The 16,276-nt window shown below is 37.9% G+C and overlaps 1 protein-coding gene across 1 annotated transcript in view; it reads left to right on the top strand.

Annotated features, from left to right (window-relative positions):
* Window positions 1-16,276, top strand: part of LOC105439458 — a 50,611-nt gene that overhangs the window by 630 nt on the left and 33,705 nt on the right. The window lies entirely within an intron of this gene.

The raw sequence follows: 16,276 nt of genomic DNA, 5'->3' as shown, positions 1-16,276 counted from the left end.
GAGGAAAGTGGGTAGAAAATAGAAGTGAGATGGAAAGGCGAGAAAGTGGAGGTTGGAAGGAAGAGTATCTTTCGGAAGTGAGTATAGTCCTGAAGACGGACAGTCAACCTGTCCGAAACGTCGAGTCTACTCTCCTGCTCCTGCTCTGCAACTCTACTCGCCTACTCAACTCTCCAACTCAATCCAGTCTTCTACTCAAACCCCTCATCCCTCCTACAACTTTCTGGTTTACAGTCCTTTTCAGGACTATACTCACTTCCGAAAGATACTCTTCCTTCCAACCTCCACTTTCTCGCCTTTCCATCTCACTTCTATTTTCTACCCACTTTCCTCAGTCCCTCGAGGACTTTACACATGGTGTACCGTAAACCTCTTCCGTGATTATGATAGTGTTTGAACAAGAAACAATAACAAGCAATATTTATGTCTATTTATATGGCGCAGCTTCTTTACCGATGTACTCTACAGCGCTTAATACAAAGTAGCATAGTATTACCCAGGTTGTAGCTGAGCCGCTGCGATAAGGCTCTAAATTATTCAAGGAATTCTTACCTACTGCGCACCCAATTACTTCACTTGGGTGGAGAGTGACAAACGTAGAATAATGCCTTTTCAAACGATATTATTGCCCGGCGCGAATCGAACTGCCAGCTATGTTATCTACTGTCCGTTGACGTATCCCCTGAACCACGACATCACTTCCTCTGATTTCATAAATTATAGATAGTGACAGGGAGATACACTCTATCATAAAATTATGATATAAACGAACGAATGAATATGTCACAAATTAACAATTCATGCGCCACGACCAGTTTATTAAATGTTTATCAAAAATTAAATTTCATTATATGACTACGTTTTCACAACTGTTCGTAATATTAAATTATGGTTAAGCAATTTCATTTTAATAGAAACTGTTTAGAATTCATTCTGAATGGTTCTTTAGAAATAAAAAGAAATAGGAAGGTTTCGGAAATATCTAAAGTATTTCACTGCTGACTAAAATTTCGCTGTAAGGTACAGCAATGAACGACATTCATTTTACACAATCATGAGTAACTGGGACTACACGAATCCGTAGTTTGGTCTTATTTGAAATACAGAACCATTTCAAGAACGATACGACTATTGGTCATTGTTTCTGTGATACCATTTCAGGAAGGAATGAATTCGAGAAAGTATACGATTCATACTTTGTCAACCAGAACTCAACCTCGGTTTTAAATTTTCTATACGGAATAGTTTTATTGGAGAATAAAGTGTCATACTTATTATCTCTTTTATATCGTACTGCGAAATATTATAAATCATGTGTATCATATATTGTAGAGTATATTGTCGTGTGCCATATTTTCGCAAAGGGAAATAATAAGGGAAATAATACCGAGGCTGGATTTAAAGAATACGTATCTGATATCAACTTAAATGTTTTGAATGAAGAAGATGCAAATTTATGTGAGGGAAAAATCACAGAGAATGAATGCTGGGAAGCACTGAAGTCAATGAAGATGAACAAATCACCTGGAAGCGATGGACTCAGTGTTGAATTTTTATAAATGCTTTTGGGGGGATATCAAACATATGGTAATTGACAGTCTGAATGAGGGTTACGACAAACAACAATTGTCGTGCACACAAAGTCAAGCTATCCTTACTCTATTATATAAGAAAGGTAACAAAAATGTTTTAGATAATTGGCGACCTATTTCGCTGTTAAACATTGATTATAAACTTGCAGCTCGCATTCTTTCAATACGATTACAGAAAGTTATATATAAACTTGTATCACAGGATCAGGCTGGTTTTTTAAAAAACCGCTCTGCATCTGAATGTACCAGACTAATTCAGGATACTATTGATTATTGTCTTTTTGCAAACAAACCAGTTGTTATGATGTTCTTGGATTTTAAAAAGGCGTTCGATACCATTGGTCATGTTTTTTTATTGTCCTTGTTACGGGAACTTAAATTTAAAGATTCGTTTTTAAGATGGATTGAAACGTTATATAATGGTGCTCATGGTCGTGTCTTAAATTTTGGTTGGATATCCGACAAATTTGCAATAGAAAGAGGCGTTAGGCAAGGTTGCCCACTTTCTCCACTTTTATTTATAATAATTGCAGAGGTTTTAGGGAAAAGAATTAAACAAAACGCCAAAATAGAGGGAATCCAAGTCCCAGACTTCAATGAAGATCAAGCTGATTTTAAAGATATACGTATCGTTCAATATGCAGACGATACGACGATTATTACTAGATCTGTAAAATTTGTTAAAGAAATAATGAAAGAAGTAGAACTGTTTGGAGCGCATGCGGGACCAAAAATTAACTGGACCAAATCAAATCTTATGAAACTTAATATAAATGACGATGAAGTTGAAGATTTACATTTCACTGAAGACCCTATAAAATGTCTTGGTATTTATGTAGGTAAAAATTCTTTTGACGTTCAAAATTTAAACTGGGAAAGTAAAGTAGAGAAAATAAAGAATACCTTGGATTTATGGAAAATGAGAAAACTTACATTGTACGGAAAAGTTGTTGTGATTAAACATTTAGTTATGTCTCAGATAGTACATACTGCCACGGCAGTTCCGATCCCTTCTAAAATAATTAAACGTATAAATAAACTGGCTTACACATTTTTATGGAATTCAAAAACAGAAAAGGTGAAACGAAACATCTGTCACAATCCTGAAGTAGAAGGGGGGTTGGGAATGATCGACTTAGAGTCAAAATGCCGGTCACTCCGTCTTTCATGGATTCATAAATATTTAAGAGATGAACAAAGTGCTTGGAAAATTTTGTTTAAATATTGGATCAAGAAAATTGGGGATTTGCCACTTTGTTTGCATTTTAATTGCAAAAAGAGCGATATGTATCGTATTTGTAGAAAAAAACAGTTGCCTAACTTTTATGTTGACATGTTTTGTTCTTGGGCTGAATTAAAATATATTGATATGTTTAAAGTAACAGATATTGAAAATGAAATGATTTGGTATAATAGCAATATTAAAGCTATGAATGAGTTATTGTATTTTCCAAACTGGATGAGAAACAATATTTTTAAAGTGAAACAAGTCTTAGTTAACGGTATCTGGAAAGAAGTTGATTCTATTTGTATTAATTTTCAAGAAAATGAATTACTTTCCGCCTTCAAATTGGCAAAGTTAAAAAGTGCATTCCCGAATTTTTGGTTGCAGAAATTACGTAATAGGTTACAATATGTAAATAGTCCACCGTCTGCAGTGGAATCCAGTACAATAGAAATAGTAACAGGTGACTCCATTGATGTAGCGGTCATGAAAGCCAAACACTATTATAATTTGATGTTAGTAAAAAATAGACAGAATCTGCCGTGCATTTATTTTTGGAACGCTTATTTTGATTTACCCAATGAGTTTAACTGGAAAACGTTGCTCCATTATAAATTTTACTTTATAAATGACAACAGAATTAAGCAGTTTAATTTTAAATATCTTCATAGAATATTGCCCAGTAAAGACAATTTATGTAAATGGAAGATTAAAAATAATAATCTATGTGATATATGTAAGATTCCAGACACAACTAACCACCTTCTCCTGGCTTGCAAGAAGGTTTCGCTTTTTTGGAAGATTGTATCCAAATTAATTGATACTTTGTTTAATTTTAAAATCCTTTTGAACGAAGAAATTCTTTTAATAGGTTATGAAATAGAGAGAAGAGAAATGAATCTTGTCAATCTTATTTTAAACTTCGCTCAGTTTATTATCTATAGGAACTATATTAGAGAATGTTTTGGAAGTGAAAAGCACAGGAAACATGCTGTATATTTGATAAAAGAATTAAAGGTGGAAATTCGCACCTATCTCAATATGAAATGTAATCAAAAGAAATTCGATACAAACGAAGTTACAAAAGTTACAAAAATGTTTTCATTATTTTAGTTAGTGATTATGTCACATTAGTTTCATGTTCTGTACTATGTATGATATGTTACAATTGCATGAATTTTGTATTTAAACACTGTTGTAAATAGCTGTTATTTTATGATATGAACAAATAAAGTCCCTCGAAAGAGGATAAATAGAGAAAAAAAAAAAAATATTTTCGCAAAGCTTTGATACATTTCCTGGAATCAATCAACAAATATTAGAGCGTTTCTCTCTGGGAGAACTACAATCAGCTCATTTTCAGTCAACTACTGTTAGTGGTCAAAGGTTTTGTTTGCTTAAGCTACACGAAGTTTCTGTTGTTCATGATTAAAGTGCTTACTGATTAAATGTACTAGTGATCAAAACACCGTTTGATATTAATCAAAGAGCATTATGTATTTGTCTTCAAAAATCTATTCCACATGATACCCTAGTTGATTTCATATAACAAGAAATCTGCAAACTAAGTTTGAATATTCATATATATATATATATATATATATATATATAGTGTATGTGGGGTGTGTGTGTGTGCGTGTGCGTGCGTGTGTGTGTTTGTGTGAGAGAGGGGGCAGGGCGGAGCAGGCATTGTTCCAGTAAAATAATAAGTGAATAACATTTAAAATTTACATATATATTATGTTTAGTTTAGGTACTTATAAGTTAACTATGTTACTAGAGTTATATATATTGCAAATAAGTTTTGTTTAATTATGTACAAGCAATCAATATTGAAAACGTTTATTTCATTCAATTGTATGTTATTGTTTGTATTTCACACATTTGGAGAATAAAAAGTGTGTGGAGGCGGAAAAGAGTTGAATGGCGTAAACATGTGTTGTATCGTGTTTTTTCGATTGTCCACACTGTCCTCACTGTGATTAGGTTTTCTCACGTTCCTTTGGTGAAGAGGACCTTGTGGAGAAGAACTCGAAGTGCCAATGCCACCCTAGTAAAGCAGTGATTCGAGGACAATGGTGTCCAAGTACTGGGAACCGTTTCACAAAGCCTTTTATCAATGACAAATTACAAAAATCAGTGACAAATCTGCTGATAACCAATCAGAAGCAAGGATTTCAGTAGCTTATAACAAAAACTGGCATTTGTCACTCATGAAAAGTTTTGTGAAACACCCCCCTGGAATGACCAAGTCAAAGTCCCGACCTTAATCCCATAGAGAATCTGTGGTGGGAGCTGAAGACCAGAGTGATGGCGAGGAGACCGTCCAACCTGACCCAGCTGAAGGCTTCTGCCAAGGACGAGTGGGCCAACATACTACAGAGGGGCGTTTCACTAAACTTGTCATCAGTGACGAATGACAGTTTTTGTTATAAACTTCTGAAATCCTTGCTTCTGATTGGTTATCAGCAGATTTGACACAGAATTTTTTCATTTGTCATTGAAAAAAGGCTTTGTGAAACGGGTCCCATAGTGATAGTTAGGAGACCGTCCCACCTGACCCAGCTGGAGGCTTTTGCCAAGGACGAGAAGGCCAACATACCACAGGAGACATGCAGAATGTGCTTATGGACACTTACAGGAACCGTCTTGATACAGTCAAACAAAAACAAAGGTTACTCTGTCGACTATTAAAGCCCGTCTGCACTAGTTTGGCCAGGGGGATTAGACCTCCCTGCAAGGTCACTTACATGTCACGGTCACTCTCAATTAACATGAGAAAAGGGAAATCATGGGGGACCAACAGGCACCGATTGGGCATTGTTTGCTATATAGAGGGCGCAAGTAGCTATAAGTAGTGCAGTGAGGCTAATGGCTCGGTTACAAATATTCGTACGAACGATTATTTCGTACGAATCTCCCTGTTTTTCCATTGTCTTCGCGAATTTCCATTTCTGAAAATCGTTCTTACGGCGTTCGTAGCAGTTCGTAATGGCATTTGTGACCGAGGCTTTAAGGAAATACATTGGACTAGGTAAACCGAGGGTATGAATAATTTTTAACATGGAATTTTTTGGAATCCATGAATAAAATACCCCTAAAATTAAGTATTTAATGAAATATCTGTTGTTGCTATTCTTTCGCTTGTTTGTCACATTTAAGTCATAACAAACTTGAGGATATTCATTCATTCCATCACAAAAATAAAAATTCATAGTTAAAAGATAGGCAAGGGGATGACAAATGTTGTGCACAACGGTTTGTATAGCGTTTGACCCACTGGTACATCACTGTAAACTATTGTTCCTTCCTCATTTATACGATGTTAATTTGTATGCTCTGTGTTGTGTTTGTACACCGTTTTTCGCTATTCACTTAAACATATTTTCGCTTCCTTTCAGGTAGAAGGGTTGTCCATCGCTTCACTGATTTTTTACCAAAACCTCAATAGGTATAGTGCCGAAGTTCGACGTCATCCTGGCTAAGGTCATATTTTTCAAGGTTAATTTTTCCAAACAATATGCCGCATTCGTACTGTAATGCAAATTGCATACATTCCGTGTTGTTAGGTTGGACAAGCCATAATTGTTGTCCTACCTAGCAATGCAATTCGCTTTTTGACTGCTGTTCTACAATTATTCATAACAAGTGAAACACATGGCACTTAACAAATATTTATGCATTCAATTTGATTACATTACGAAAATGGTCTCGTCTGTGCCTAGCACAACAGCGACAGACACTGAATTTGCCCTGCTCCAGCCGGCCGTTGCTAGAATGTGCATCATTGTGCATGTGCATGCTTGGTTATTTAGATCCATTAACCTAGACGACAATCGAATATGACGTTAGCACTAATATTGTTTGTAATAATGATAATAATGATAATAGTTCAGTTCTTGTTTAGCGCATAATACGTTTTGAAATAACATCTCTATGCGCTTCCAAAGAGCTTTGAAATTTATTACCCTTGCTTTAGCTCCGGCGGCCTTATCAGCGCACAGTGCATTTTAAGCAATAATCCTCCCAGGTACCCAATAAGGCCTATTCTTTGTCAGAATGGCACGCTGTCCACAGAATTTAAAAAAGTGTTTTGATTAGTCAGTTTAGTGATGAAATGAAACAAGATGGGAGCATTGTAAGATACTTTGGAAGAGCTGGGAAAAAGGTAAACCGAGTCCAGATTCGTAGTGACCTCAGAACAGGCAGACAGGCCTAAATATTGTCTCCTGCTTGATGCTGATCTCGACCTTAAAGATAAAATTGAGTTCCGGTCATGGGATTGCATCGTAAAAGAAACGGTGCGGAATCTATCAGAAAAAGTTGATCATGTAACATATAACTATTGGTGTGTACTGCAAGTTTCTGGAGTCATCAAAATGATAAGAAATTTGGCCCAGTCTTGGTAAGGTAACAAGCACTGTACACAGAAAGATGTATATGGGACTACACAAACATGTGGCATAAAAATCGGGCTTCGTTTTAAGCTGTTAGTACTTGTCATATTTAGAATATGAAGGTATTTGAAGAGCCATGCTTTTCAGGGAACGTTTTTTCTTTGATGTTCTTCCACACTTGTATAGTAACAATAATAACGCTCACAAATTATTTTCACCTCTCCTTATAACTCCTCGTCCTTCTCTTTGAACCTTCTACTTGTCAGTCTAAAATTGCGCTAAAATGAAATAAATCAGCTTTTTTAAATGACTCAAGAATCTGAATAAAAAAGCGTGATATTCAAATTGTCCAAATTGAAAGTAATTGCAATTTCTTCGGAAATCGGGAGGTATTCGGGCCGTTTAGTGTACAGTGGCTTTAGAGAGATGAATGCTGTTCATTGTATCCGTTACATCACGCCCGTCATGCGATAGCGAGCATGTCATATTTTATACTTTAATATTGAAAATGGGGGGTACCTGGGGCTGGCATTCGTAAATTCTAACAATAGTATGAGACTGGCTTTGAGCATGACTAGAGAAAATGAATACTTATATTGAGTCAGTATTATGGAGTCTGTAAAGTAAGGCCCGTTGCACATGTGACGTCATTCGCCTGACGTAAAACTGCGCCAGCGATTGCAGGGTGCGGTCTTTGGCACACCGTGTCAGAGTAGCACCGTACAGAAACGTAGACGCAACATAAACTGTGCAAACAATGCATTGAAAACTGGTACTTTTTCCTTTAATTGATATATTAGCGCAGGGAATGATATTAACGCAGTCGGACTAACGCTTTGTGTGCACCGGCCGCAAGGTAATGGATTTGACGCGTCAATCTGTTCTGTATGCCCTTTGCAGACAATACGTCATTTCGAATGCATTATTAGTTTCTACATGGAGCCTGTTAAGGCAGTAAGCTCATACGCCATAAACGCAAGGCTGATCATTGCTCTTACATGGCGCGTCAAAACCCGTGTCAGTCACTGGCGCAATCCTCCTCCAGCAAATATGGACTTTTAGATTAGATTTGCACGCCGACATAGTGAACTGCTACGTGTGACATCCTTTTAAGGCACTGTCGGGCTGCAGTGCCTTAAAAGGACGTCACACGTAGCAGTCCACTATATCGACGTGCAAATCTAAAAGTCCATAATGATACCTTGCGTGTAACTTTATTCATAAGGGCTGGACCCCGGGGTTTGACACATTCTACGTTATAGAAGCGTTTGCGCTTGCCTCTCCCCCTGCACGCAAGTACTTAATACATCCCATACTCTCGCGTCCACCTCTCACGGCTCATTGAGTAACTGGGTTCAATCGCGGTTTACCTAACAAAACTGAGTTTCAGCCATTTCTTTTAACCGTACATATTAACTGCTTCATTTTGCCACGTGAATAGAGTTCACGTGTTCTGTAACTCACATGTATATGCACGTTATTTACCCGTAGGCCCCACGGCACAATTCGTAGACCAAGTTCACAAGTATCATTGATGAATAGGTATTTGAAGAGCGCGAAATTATTTTATTGTTGGATATTATAATGGCTGTGGATAAATTCGAGAATAATATTTTGTCTATTTTGTTCTTTGACGATTGGAGTATATCTGGGCATCATCATTTTCGGGGGGGGGGGGGGAGATTCGCGGTTCTGCCCCTGCAACGCTGCACGGTTCCCAAGGCGTAAAGAGTACCTCAACTAAAAGTACAATTTATGACTAGCACATTTTTAAAAATTTAAATAGTAAATTGAAAAATATATGTACTTTTTAGAATTGTAATATAATTTTTGTTTGGATAATAATTTTTTGTATGCAGCTAGTTTTGGTTGAAGCTTTGGGCCTTGGTGACTCCAATAGTACTATTTGAGTCACATCTTGCCATTGTTTCAACCAGAACCTCTCGAGACATATTTGTATCCCACGTCTCACGACATTTCCACAATGTACATAAATGTTGTGATGCTAATAATCAGGTGGCTTTGCGTAAAATTTATTGAGTATCGTTACTTGCCGGATAAAAGCGTCATTTTTGGTACAGAGCTTCCTTAGGACCCACTTAACGATATTAGGCTAGGAGCCCCCGGCAAAAATGTCAATTTTAGGGTGTGAGGCTGGGGCGTCTTTTTGGACCCCGAAATAATTTGTATCAGATTGATATGTTGTTGTAGAAATACTATTTTTGGTACAGGGCTTCCTTAGGACCAACTGAACGATATTAGGGTAGGAGCCCCCGGCAAGAATATTACTTAAGGGTGTGGGGTGGGGAAGTCGCCTCGTAGCCCCCAACTAATTTAGAAGGTAATATAAAATTGATTTGTTGTTGTACAAATGCCATTTTTTACAGGGCTTCATTAGGACCTGCTGAATGATGGTAGGGTAGGAGTCCCCATGCATATGTGCTAAGGGGGAGGGGGGGGGGGAGCTGTGCCGGAGCCTCATGTTATATCATGTAAGATCACATTGGATTGTGGTTATACGACCGCCCCACACCCTTATATGATATTCTTGCCGGGGGCTCCGACTCCAATATCGCTCAGTAGGACCTAAGAAAGCCCTGTACCAAAAATGGCATTTGTACAACAACAAATCATTGTTATATTGATTAAAGAAACTGTTCTAAGGGAAGAGAGAAGTGACGATAAGTGTGAATGATATACTGTTCAGAAATGATCACCAAGGAGAAGAGACTCGATCGTACTAAAAAATCACATTTCAGTGCAAACAAAACAATTGAGTCGTGGAGGTGGCGTGATAATAGGGACTTTTAGACCCCGTTCTCATTCACTTCGTTGGAGCGGTCTAACTAAGACCCGTTCCTCAGGAGCAGTTCTTAGGTGAGTGAGAACGGTCAAAGTGGTCCAGGAAGTGGACTTCTGGACCGCTCCAGAAAAACCACCTCGGGAGGTGGTCTTGAGGAACGGGTCTTATTAAGAGCGGTTTGGACCGCTCTAACGTGCAATGTGAACGGAAGCGTACTTTGACCGGAAGTGAGCTAGTGACGTTCCGTGCGAAACATGTAGTACGGTACATACGGTTTGTATTCCGCGCGCGAAAAAAATGACCTGCTGACCTGAGCTGCCATAGCAACAAGACCACTTTGACTCGTGGAGCGGTTTGAGCAATAAAAAAAAACTGGTCGGAGTGTGAACGCTCGCAAACCGTTCCTCAAGACCCGTTCCTCTGGAGCGGTCTAACTAAGATTCGCACGAAGACAATGTGGATTGCTACGATCGACGTCATTTTAATGCGCTGCCTTGAATGGACGTTGCAGGTATCAGTCCACGCAAATCTAAAAGTCCCTAATAGGGACTTTTATATTCGCACGAAGACAATGTGGATTGCTACGATGGACGCCATTTTAATGCGCTGCCTTGAATGGACGTCACACGTATCAGTCCACGCAAATCTAAAAGTCCCTATAGTTGGTTGGCCACCGAACTGTGTAGAAAATACTCGTACGGATATGGGGCTTGTGGGAATAGGTAAAAAAAAGAACTAACAAAAAAAGGTCGACAGCTTGAAACTATTTATTAAAACCTTCACCTTCACCAGATAACCAGGGCCCTCTTAACACTGGCATTGAAAGGAAAATAACAAATAGTGGGTTTTGTTTAGAGAGATAGGGTTGTTTGTCTGTGTTAGAAAGAAAAAAAAGGAGGTCACAGATATACGTATAGAAACAGAGAAAAAAGGGAGAGAGAGAGAGAGAGAGAGGGGGACAAGCTATCGCAGTCAGACAATCATCCAAATATAAGAAATACACATTTTGCAAAAGATAATATAATACGCTTTCTTTCATTTTGTATAGAAATCTTTTATAAAATAGCCTTGGTATAACTGATCACGCTGTGATTCTCTCAGGCATGAACTTTTGGCACACATCAAAACGACCCAAACGGATTTAGGACGATAAAACAAGTATGCTAAAGGTTGGTAATTTTTCAGATAGTCTCTTCACCGTTTCTTTCACAGTACAATCGCATGACCAGAACTCAACTGTATCGTTACCGCCTGATTGAATAGGGTGAAGAATTCGAGTTGATGCGATCAAGATTGGTTATCATATGTATTGATGTTTACAGGATGTAAAAGCCAGAAGATTAGGTGACGACGATCGAAGACTGTTACGAATGTCAGTAATAATCCCATGCATTGGTCCTTCGTCACATTAGTAATACACTCATTATTTCCAATATGTTATGGTCTAATGTCTCATTGGTCTAACATCCAATTGATGAAACATCCTATTTGGCGTAACATCTCTTTAGACCTTCACGCAGGTCATATTAAACTATATCCCATTATTTCCAGTTTGTCATTGATGTAACGTCCAATTGGTCTTATGTGCAATTGATCCTTCGCCATGTGCCCTATACAAGAAGGCGCCATTATGTTCATCATCATTACAGTCATCATCATCATCATCATCATCATCACTCTTAATATTGATATTATCCTTATTATTATCATTATATTAATTTCCATGCATGTTATTGGTGTCACATCCCATCTGATCTAAAATCCAGCTGACCCCCTTGTCCCATTTAAAGATAAAGACCAGTTATGGTCATGCGATTGTATTTTGAAAGAAACGTTGTGGAATCGATCAGAAAAGGTTGATCATCTAGCATATAAATATTGGAGTGTACTGCAAGGTTCTGGAATCATCACAATGATAAGAAATTTGGCCCAGTCTTGGTAAAGTTACAAGCACTGCAGACAGAAAGATGAATATGTGACTACGCGGACGTGCGTTATATCTATCAGGTCCAAAAAGATACAATAATTTAACAAATATTCAATTTGTAGGTGGTTTTTCGGCAAAATTAGTATGATCACGTATTAGTAAAAACATATTCTTTCACATGATTGGTAATAAGAGCTTCCATTTCATTTTTTGAGAAGGGGGGGGGGGCGTTTCCAAAACTGATCTTTACCTTTAATCTAACATCCAATTGGTCCTATGTCCCACTAAGTAAGACCCGTTGGTCAAATATACCTCATAAGTCTACGTTCCTTTAGTCTATATATCTTACTGGTCCTTAGTGAGGTATCCATTAGACCAGCTAAACCTCATAGTCTCGTTGAAGATTTTAATAGAGACGCCCCTACTTGGAACAAGATTGCACCGTTCACACATTGAAACCATTCACCTTTGCAACATCACGTGATGTTTATATATAGAATATATACCCATTTATATATACTGAGTGGTCATTGATAGAATCCCGTGAACTGCGAAGCCAAGTACACTCAATGAAAAGGAATCATATTTTTAATTTGCAGTTATCCTCACCTCCCTGCATAAACACAATAACCTGGCCCTGGCATTGTAAAGCCCTGATAGCATTCCATACGGTTATGGAGAAGAATGAGGCCTGGTAAGCGTGCAAATGTTTTTTTTTTTTTTTTTTAGGGGGGCTTTTAATTCTACTTATATCTACATGGGAGAAATATATGAGAGTACCAATGCGAAATGTAAATGGAATAATTTGCTCTTGGATTTTCCTCGTACGCCAAGCATGACTGGAAATAGTTTTGTTTGGTCTATGGACCACATTTTGATGGTCTATGTCTGTGTAGTATATTTGCCTTTGTAATCCCATAATAAAAAACCATTCTTTCATACTACACAATCACCTCGCAGAGAGTTTCTTTCTATTTCTAATCGCAAGGCTAACATTCATATTATCTTTAAAACATGACCACACAATTCGGGTACTGCAATGAGGTTTATTTGGAAACGGCACGGGAAGAACTTTGGTCTGATATTTTTATGACACACAGTATTTTTTTGAATGATGATGGGAATAATAGCATTTCCAAGAAACGACTGAAAGGATTTTTTTAGAAATATGAGAACGGATCCTATAGAATCTGGTTTGATGAGTTACCCAGCTTGCTCAGTATTCTTCAATAACAGACCCTACTTTTGACAAGATATATAATCACAACGTAAACGAAAGAGATCGTTTAACTTTCAACCAGTTTATTCTGGTATAATTTTATATGTCCGAAATCAGATCCAGGACACGAATCAATACATTCACTATGAACATGACGGACAAAGAAAGCGGACAAAATTTGCAGTTCCTCATTCTACCCTCAACAATTGCTGTGGTAGACAAAGGAACATCCCTTCACTGCTATTATGTAAAAATGTGTAGAACAGGTGTCACAGTCATATTCACCTTTTCTACACATTTTTACATAATAGCAGTGAAGGGATGTTCCTTTGTCTACCATAACAAATTATTGTTGAGGGTAGAATGAGGAACTGTATATTTTGTCCGCTTTCTTTGTCCGTCATGTTCATAGTGATTTGACCCCGATTTTATTCCGTTCTTCTCTTCACCGGGTGACAGACCATAACGGATAACAATGATCTTTTACAAAACCTTATGACCAGCAAAATATCGACGAGGTTTAGCGGCGTTACCAGGGCTTTGTGGAGGTGAGGTGGGGGAGGGTAGTAGTTTGTAGACACAAACCATTGTCAGTCGCTCTGCTTTTAACAGTGTCTGCACTGTGAGACTAGACTGACACCGTTCTGCATAGGCTCTGTCCTTAAGCTGCGCCGGAGACGGCAACAGACTATCAGAGCTAGGCTATGCTCAACGCTTAAGGAATCGTTGTAAAGTGTCAAATAAGAGTCCGTGCCTGCAGAGTAGGGAGATGGGGTTAAGCAAAAGTAAAAGATCTTGGCTTAATAATAAGGAGATCCATATTGGTAAGTGGTTACCGCCTTTAGCGTTTGTGAGACCGGGGCCTCGTCTTGTAAAGAGTTGCAATTGCTCAGAATAGATCGCAGGTTTGCAGTCTTCTATATCTTATGAAGACCCACATAGTTTTGATGATATCAATCTCGATTAATCGCAACTATCTATAAGAAGAGGCCCTGGTTTGGGGAGGAGTTATCCCACCCGAAAAGGACTATTTTGGCAAGAAATTGGGAGGTTCCAAGGCAGAAATGACATCTTTAAATTCTAAGACAAAAATTTATATAAATAGTCCTATATATGTGCCGAAGTGTTAATTATCAGTTCACAGCTTGTTTAAATTCCTACTTTCTGGTCTACTTTTTTTTTTATACACTCTATACGTTATAACTCTGTACTTTGTTTGATCAGTTTTTGTTCGAAACAAGTCAGGGGGACACTAGCATATAGGCATCATCAGATCAACAAGCCCAAGGCACGCACGTAATTCCGTGCCGCAAATAAAAGCCTAACAATAATTGATTCATATGCTATGAAAAAAGGACGATAAAGCTTTAGGGTTCAATGCAACGGATTGCTGTTTAGTCTTTACGTATGTATTCGTCTGTAATCGGGAGTCCTATTCAAATTTTGCGATACCTTCCAATTTTGGCCACTCTGTTCAAGTTCGCTGTTCTCAACTTTGCTTCTCCGCATCGCATTTGCCATTCATCTACGCCTTTGACTCAATACTATGTAGTATGCATGTTTATTGCATTAAACGTTACAAACCCCGAACTGTTAAACAAGCGAATGCCACTGTGTTGGAACATTGAAGTGTATTTGCTGAAATCGTCGACGGGGAAGTCCAACGTCCTGATAGGAATGGTGAAAAGAACGATGCGGAGTTCAAGGAGCCGGGTATAATTGTCGGACAGGCCCAGGTCCGTTAGAAACCATTAGCTGTTCTGGACAAGCCAAAGACAAATTTCGTCACTTATCCTGTAATTCAAAGGAGGCGGATGTTGCCACCATGCCTCGTACTTTTCTTATACGGAGTAACGCCCCCGCTGTACAATACCCTGGCATGTCAAACATTGGGGATATGTGTGAAGACGAATCGATGGGAACCACCGCTTCCGAGGAAGGGCGATATTTAAACGAATCTGGTAAGAATCCAACCCTGCTTTGATTTACCATAATGAGTTACAGTGACCTAAAATGAAAATGATGATGACGATTTTGATAATGATATCGATATTGATAATAATCATAATAATAATAACAATGATGATGTAATAATGATAATACTACTAATAATGTCCACAGCATCAACAAAAACAGCAACAACAAGAGTAGTAGTAACGACGTCGAATCTGGTAAGAATTCAACCCTGCTTTGATTTACCATAATGAGTAACAGTGGCGTATAATGAAAATGATGATGACGATTATGATAATGATATTGATGATAATCATAACAATAATAACAATGATAATAATAATAATAATCCGGTTTTTTATATAGCGCTCAATACATGATGATGCGATAACGATAAAAGTATCTTTTAGTAGAGCAGTGGTCTCGTAATCCGGCGACCCGGGCTCGAAACCAAGTCGATTCGCTATGTAGTGCCCTTTGGTAAGGCATTAATCCTCATTACCAGGTCTCTCGGAGAGGACCTAAAGCCGTCAGCCGTCTGGTTGCTTACTAACCAGCATTTATGATTTCGGAGCACTCAGGGAAAATAACCATCACCAAAAAAAAAATATGATATCCACAGCAAAAACAACAACAACGGTAGTAACAAAATCAAGTAATCCTGATAGTCCAGGTGGCCACTTCATTTCCAACACTGCTCTTCAAGAGGGCCCTGGAATTTGATTACCACATAACTTTATATGGAACATCTTACGTTTGGAGCTGAAAACTACAATATCATTAGAGAGTTTGAAGTCTGAGTTGAATAATACATTTTCAGAATGCTTGACACGAGGAAATGCCACTTGTTGGGCTTCTATTTCTTTTCTATGTTCCTTGTGCGTCTCGGGATAGAAACTCTAGATTGATGGCACAGTACAAATGCCTAATATTATTTTTAGTATAATTATTCTCATTTATTATAATCATTATTACTTTTATTATTATAATCATTATTGGTTTATCATTATTAGTATCATTATTATCATTATCAAGAGCCTTCAACAACATACCTCGGTGTTCCCAACCCACCCTATAATAATAATGATGAAAATAACAATAATCTTTTAAAGTCCACTCCAAATTTTATTAAATTAAACCAAAAATGGAAATTCTTTTTG

The sequence above is a fragment of the Strongylocentrotus purpuratus genome, unplaced genomic scaffold (genome assembly GCF_000002235.5).
Source record: "Strongylocentrotus purpuratus isolate Spur 01 unplaced genomic scaffold, Spur_5.0 spur5_scaffold_1, whole genome shotgun sequence".
NCBI lineage: Eukaryota > Metazoa > Echinodermata > Echinoidea > Camarodonta > Strongylocentrotidae > Strongylocentrotus > Strongylocentrotus purpuratus.
The sequence above is the reverse complement of the archived record's forward strand: the minus strand, read 5'-3'. Positions and strand labels throughout refer to the sequence as shown.